The sequence below is a fragment of the Mus caroli genome, chromosome 6 (genome assembly GCF_900094665.2).
Source record: "Mus caroli chromosome 6, CAROLI_EIJ_v1.1, whole genome shotgun sequence".
NCBI lineage: Eukaryota > Metazoa > Chordata > Mammalia > Rodentia > Muridae > Mus > Mus caroli.
The window spans coordinates 1,048,141-1,055,642 of record NC_034575.1 but is presented as its reverse complement, the minus strand read 5'-3'; positions in this window follow the sequence as shown (position 1 = coordinate 1,055,642).

Here is a 7,502-nt window from a genome sequence, read left to right as displayed (position 1 = left end):
CCCTCCCTCCCTCCCTCCCTCCCTCCCTCCCTCTTCTTTGGACATTTTGACTGAACATGGAGCTATGTGTTGCTGATGCTTTTTCTCTCGGCAATTTGAATTCATGGAGTTCTGTCCTCCACAGTTTCAAATGTGAAATCCAATTTATTTGAATCATTGTTCCTTATCCTTCTTGATTGTAAGCCTGCTTGCTTTTCTGTCTGCTTTTAAGAGTTTGCTCTCTTCTACTTTGACTTTCAGCAGATAGACTATGAAGTGTCAGCCCATAGCTTTTTCATATTTATTATACTTGGGATGTAACAAGCCTCTATTGACTGTGTGCATTTTTTCTCTTTACCAACTGTTGGGGATTTGGGGCTGTGTTTTCAAGTATTTCTCCTCCCGCATTCTTTCATCTTATCCTGGGAATCCAATTATACACACCCTAAATCCTGTGATACCAGGGCTGGCTGCTCAGTTTTCTGAGCACTCTCTTTGGTTTATTTCAATTCTTTTTTTGAGGAGGTGCATTTTTGATTGGAAATTTGGGCACACTCTCCCTCTCTCTGCCCCTCCCCCTCTAATTACATTTATTTATGGTCTTGCCATAGTGCTTACTCTAGCCTCAAACCTATGTCCCTCCTGCCTCAGTCTCCCAAGTTCTGACATTATGGGTGGTTCTGCTGTCAATAGCCTACTGTTTCTTTTCTTTTACCATCAAGTTCACTGACTATTTTCATGTTCACTTCTGCTTATCACGACACCAATGCCTTTCTTCAGCTTCCGAGATTTCGTGTTTGCAGTGTGCACATGCACACATGTGTATATGCAGGTGAAAACAGCAATCAGTCTCATGTCTTTGACCCTACATTTTCAGACAGCAACTCACATTAAATCTAGAGTAGGCCAATTGGCCTCACTGGCTGGCCAAAGAGCCCAGAGATCCCTGGCCTCCTGCACACAGCATTGGTGTATGTCTGCATACTTGGATTTTTACATGGGTTCTGGAAATCAGAACTCAACTCCTTTATCCACTGAGCCATCTCCCCGGTCCAAGTTTTAGAATTTTTGGTTTCCCTTTAATAATTTCTGCATTTCTACTTAGACTTCTTACCATTTTCTTGATTACTGACGTATTTATCCTCATGTCACTGGGTAGTTAGGGTTTCTAGTACTATGAAAAGACACCATGGCCAAGGCAACTCTTATAAAGGACAGCATTTAACTGGGGCTGGCTTACTGGTTCTGAGGTTCAGCCCATTATCATGGTAGGAAGCACACCAGTGTCCAGGCAGGCACGGTGCTGGAGGAGCTGAGTGTTCTACATCTGTTTCTGAAGGAAAACAGGAGAAGTATGACTTCCTGGCAAATAGGGGGAGGGTCTCATTGCTTGCCCTCACAGTGACACACTCCCTCCAACAAGGCCACACCTCCAAAAAGTGCCAAAGTATATTCTCTGGGCAAAGTATGTTCAAACCATTCAAGAGCTACTTTAAATTTTTTGTACTGTCATCAGTAGTACCAATTTATTCCGTGGAATTCTGTACCCCACAGGTTCAAATGTTTATGTGTATTCGTATGCTTTCTTTCCCTTTGGTAGAATGTCACCCCCTTGAATAGTGATGGTTTTTATGGCTATGAGTAAATTGCACAACTTTTCAATTATGTAACTGTAACATGAATTTTCAGATTCAGTAACATATGTCCTGCATCCTGGACATTGTCCGTGTTGTGTTGTATGTTCTGCTGTAGTCTTTTATGAGTTTTGTTTTTATTTTTTCAAATTTTTAGTTAATTTTGTCGTGCTGGGAACTGAACTCAGAGCTTATCTGAGCCAGGAATGTAATTAATTGCACCTCCAGTATTTGTTCCTTGGTTTCAGCAGATTATAGACTTGGTTGGCATCCAGTTCCAAATTCTACGCCTTTTATGGAACTCAAATCATAGTTTAAGTTCTTTGTATCATTATTTGAATTTTTACGGCACTTTATAAATCTTATAGATTTATAAAATATCTTGTGATATAATTTTCAATTGTACAAGTATGCTCCATGTAGATGTACAGACGCATTGATCTTAGTCATTCTCTGCACTGTGTATTAGTGTTACAACTCTGTTTCAAAATATTTACATCACCCTAGTAGTGACCCATTTCTTGTGAATATTTGGGTCTCTAGGCAAGTGCTGATCCGTATTCTAGGCGTATGAAGGACAAGCTAGAAAGTCTTGGGGGAAGTAAGAAGACTTGGGAAGGAAATGAGCCTTTCACAGTAGGTCAGATTGAAGTTTCCTACCCACTGAGAGCCAAGAATTCCAGCCCAGTTAACAAATTAGCCCTAAATGTTGCCTACATAGAGCTACTATTTCTTTCATAAAGAAATATTTCAAATAAGGACGTTAAGATACCTGGACCTAGGAGTAATAATTACCCTTTAATCCCAGCATTCAAGCATAGACATAGGAAGAGAGAGGGGGTTCTGTGTGTTTGAAGACAACTTGGTCTACACAGTGAAACAATTGTACATTAAATAAGTGAATGGTTAAAATAATAAACCATGCCTAAGGACAAGAGTATGTGACCAATGTAGCCTTCTCTCTTCCCAGCTATGAACCAATGGCTTTCTCATAATCACAGACTTCATTGACACTAAGAGAGAAGTCACAGGGAGACAACACAGTGGGAAAGCACTTGTCTAGCATGTTCTAGGTCCTAGGTTCAATCCCTAGTATCCTAACATACACACATGTGCGCGCGTACACACACACACACACACNCACACACACACACACACACACACACACACACACACACACACACACACACATAATGGTCAGTATATGTTCAATGCCAGAGTTGTGTCTCAGTTGCTTATCTAACATGCACAAAGTCCTGGGTTCAGTTCTCAGCACCAAATGAAACAGAGTTCGGCACTATAAACCACTAATGCTAACACTGAGGGAAGTAAAAACAGGAGAATGAGAAAATCAGTGTTTTCTTTGGCTATGTAGGGAGTTCGGCGTTAGCTTGGAATATATGAAACCCTGTCTCAAAAAGTAAAACAACAACAATAACATAAATAACAATAACAAGAATATCTATGTCTGTAACACCGCAATACAACTCTGTTAGTGAGTAATTGTCACTTTTATTTTTAAAGAGTTGTATGTTTGTGCCTGGGCTCTTTGATTAAAGGGCTGGAGCTTGGAAGCCCGAACCCATTCCTGATGGGCTTGGAAGCCAACCTGCTTGTAATTCCAGCTTCAGAAAGCAGAGACAAGGGATTTGTGTAGCAAGCCTGACCCATGAGCTCTGAGTTTTACTGAGAGACCATGCTTCCAAGAATAAGCCAACCAGCCAATGAGGTAGAGTTCAGATATCCACTTTAAGCTTCCATATAAATGTGTGTGCCCACATACATATGAATATGCATATACACATGAATGTATTCATACCATATAAACATGAAAAAAGAAAAAAAAATGAGGAAAGGTCTCATTATGTAGCTCTGTTTGGCCTGGAACTTGCAGTGTAGACAAGGCTGGCCTTGAACTCACAGAACTCCACCTGCCTCTGCCTCTGGAGTGCAGAGATTAAATGCATGTACCACTTTACACAGCAAGTGTCATATACATTTAGGGTACTGTCATTTAGAGTTTAATTTTGACTGAAACACTTGGAAACAAATGAATCTTAATTTCTTTAATTATAAATCGATGTACATTTTATGTAAGGGTATGATGACTTAGCTCTTTATGCTGTATGTAGGGGAAAGGAATACATGTGATGTTTTGTAGATTAAAGCCAAAGCCGTCCTGAGCCAATTGTTTGACTTGGAGTTAATAAGCCAGCTGCCATCACTGCGTAATCCACCATCGTCTCAGTGTTAAAGAATGGCAGCTTAGGTGACCTAGCTCTTTAAAAAACTCTCTTACTAAACTATTCAATACTTGCCATGTTTTCTCCATGTAGCTATTTTGATATTTGATAGACTGTTTCTGTTTCCTGTAGCTCTATCCAAGATTATGTATATGACAAATATAAAATACTTACAGATATTACTAGTCATGACTATTGAGATGTTTCTTCTGATGAACATTATTTTAAAAGTAATGATTGACAAAAAATATATATTTTTTTTTTTTGGTTTTTTCGAGACAGGGTTTCTCTGTATAGTCCTGGCTGTCCTGGAACTCACTTTGTAGACCAGGCTGGCCTCGAACTCAGAAATCCGCCTGCCTCTGCCTCCCGAGTGCTGGGATTAAAGGCGTGCGCCACCACGCCCGGCGACAAAAAATATTTTTGCTGTCTTAATCTTTCCCTGTGTTTTGCAAACTGGCACTGTTGCTACTAAATATTAGAACAGAAAATAATAATTTCTGCCTACTCGTTGTCATTGATACTTTGACAATTATCAAAAATCTTGACATTTTATTACAATCCAGATGAAGGATGAATATAATCTTTCGTAAAGACCGTCAGCTAGACCTAGAATTGCAGAAATAGCTTTGACAGTTTAAAGACTGTTACATAAATGATATTTGAAAGGGGGAAACGTAAGACTTTATAGTAAGCAAAGATTACCACGTATATTGAGAGCAATACTTGACTTTGGGTGGACTATTGAAGCTTTAGACTCGTGCAGATTTGTCTTTAAGCCATTTACAACTCTATAGAGTCGACTTGTAAAAGGCAGGAAACAAAAATATGGCATAGCATTTTGTTTATTGTACTTTTGTTTCAGACAAGGTCTTACTATGAATCCCTGGCTGGGCTCCAACTCCATATGCAGACTGATGTGGCCCCGCAAACACAGGATCCACCCAGAACACACAGAGAACCCCTTGCCTCTGCTTCTCAAGTGCTGGGCTTAGAGGCTTGAACCACCATCACCGCCATTATTCATGGTGTGCTGATGAAATGTGATCCGCCAGCTTTCTGCCACCTGCCACCACTCTGTTCCCACCATTATGAATTTTAAACTTCTGAAATCATCCTGTATTTAATGCTGGAAAGAAAATACGAAATTTTAGATTTTGTATCTTTTAGACATTAAGATTTAGGATTTATGTACTATGCTCATACAAAAGGAGCCAGAGTAGAGTTAAAGGAGATGCATCTCTAAAGGATACCCTACTGTCAGAGCCTTTTGGATAGCTAAGAGTTCATTTGGCCAGAACACAATATATAGATGGAGTTAATTTAGACATTGAAAAAGATGATAGTTGTTTATCATCTGAATGCAGCATTGACAGATTTGGTCAAAGAATCTCAGACTCCTTCCATCTTGAGACTAAGGGATCACAGGGAATCTTGATTGTAATTTGGTTTCCAAAGAGTGTAGACAAAGAGTGCTATAAATTACACCGGAATTGCAGATGTCTGTGGCTTTTTCTTCATGATGTCTTTTGACAAACAAAGTCAGATCAGGTTAGAATGTGTTGTAGTAGCTGAAGTTTCCCACAATCAGACAGCAATTAAATATGAGACTACTTCAAGATCGACTTTAACACTGGAAAACTAGTAATAGGCATGCCCAGGTACTGTTCTAAATCTTCCTTAGGATCTCGTTGGCATGATTGCAAAGGTCCTTTTCTTTTAGGAGGGGTGTGTTTTTGCACTGAATCGGCCGGATGCCCCCCATAAGGTGGTCATGAAGCAAGAAGGATTTCTGATTTTGGAAATGAGGGAAATGTGGATTAGTAAACTCCTGCTTGAAACTATAAAGATCCTGCTGGCCATGGTCATCACGTGTGGTACAAAAACCCCTAGAGGATTTTACACATCAAAAACTATGGTTAATAGAGCATTGGTTTGTGGAACACAAATTGCCTTTACTGCTCAGGAGACAGCAAACCAAAAACTGTGGACAGTTTGGAAGCCAAAGTTATGTTGGAGAGGGATATCTTTTGTCAAACCATTAGAATATAAGAATGATCTGCATAATGGATCCAAATTCTTGAAGGAATAAAATGTATATAGTTTGCCATGTACATATGTTGCCATAACATTACTTAGTAATATGCTCAACAAAAAAGTAAAGGATAAAAAAAGTAAAGGAAATAGCTTTTAATGAGGGCAACTATGTGCACTCAGTTTGTTTATGTATGTGAGCTGTGTGTGAGCCGTGTGGAGGCCAGATGGCAGAAGTTCTCAACCTGTGGGTCGCGACCCCTTGGGAAAGGCAGAACCACCCTTTCACAGGGGCTGAACACCAGATATCCTGCGTATCAGATATTTACATTAGGATTTGCAGAAGTAGCAGAATTATAGTCATGATGTAGCAACCAAAATACTTTTAAGGTTGGGGGTCACCACAACATGAGGAACTGTTTTAAAGGGTCTCAGCATTAAGAAGGTTGAGAATCACTGTGCTAGAGCAATGTGATTTGTCTTTCTTATTCTTCCTGCACCCTTTTTTTAGAGACAGGATTTCTCAGTGAATTTGTAGTCCATCAATTGGCTGATGGACTGGCCTGTGAGCCCCAGGGGTCCTCTTGCTTAAGACTCCTAAGACCTGGGCTCCAGGCCTGGGTTACCATGCCCAGCAGTTATGTCTGGGCTGAGGATCAAACTCAGAAACTCTTGCTTTAGCAGAAAGCAGTTTACCCCCTGTGCAATTCCCTAGGCTCTCAGCTTGTATTTGTATGAGAATCACATCTTTATGGCTTTTTTTTTTGAATTAGCATTTAATTTATGCTTCCTTGAGCTTAGCCTTTTGTGAAAAAAAAACTTTAAAAAGAATGATTTAAATTCAGATGGAATTTATAACAATCCAAATGGTGGAATGATAATCCATTAAAGACAAACCAGAGACCATTTTCCTTCCCGGGCTTGAAGTATCGAAGCATTCAACGAAAGAAAACATACCACAGGATACCAGAACTGAGCATAGCAGAGTATCACTAGCGATCATTTCATTGACTTTTTGTTCCAGTTGTGCTTTGCTCTACTCTGGGTCTCTGGGCCTCTGGTTCCTGGACATCTAGGCAGTGACAGGCATGGGATCCCTCTAATGACATTCTGCTATGCTCGTAGCCTAGCATAATGGTCATCAGAGAAGCTTCATCCAGCGAATGATGGGAAGAGATGCAGAGACCACAGCCAGACATTAGGCAGAGCTGGGGAAACCCACAAAAGTGGAGGAGGAAAGATTTTTGGGGCTAGAAGAGTCAAAGACACCAGGACACAATATCAACTAACCGGGGCTTATATGGTCTCCCAGAGACTGAAATGACAACCAGGGAGCCTGTCTACCTGTGACCTAGTTCCTCTGCATGTGTGATGATTGTGCAGCTTGGTGTTTTTATAGAACTCCTAACAGTGGGAGCAGGGACCGTCTCTGACGCGTTTGCTTGCTTTTGGGGCCTTTCTCCTTCCTACTGGGTTGCCTAATCCAGCCTTGCTATGAGGTATGAGTCTAGTCATTTTGTAACTTCTTGTGCCATGGTTGGTTAATGTCTCTGGAAGGGCCACTGTTTTCTGAAGGGAAATGGAAGCACAGTATACCTGATGGGGAGGAGAG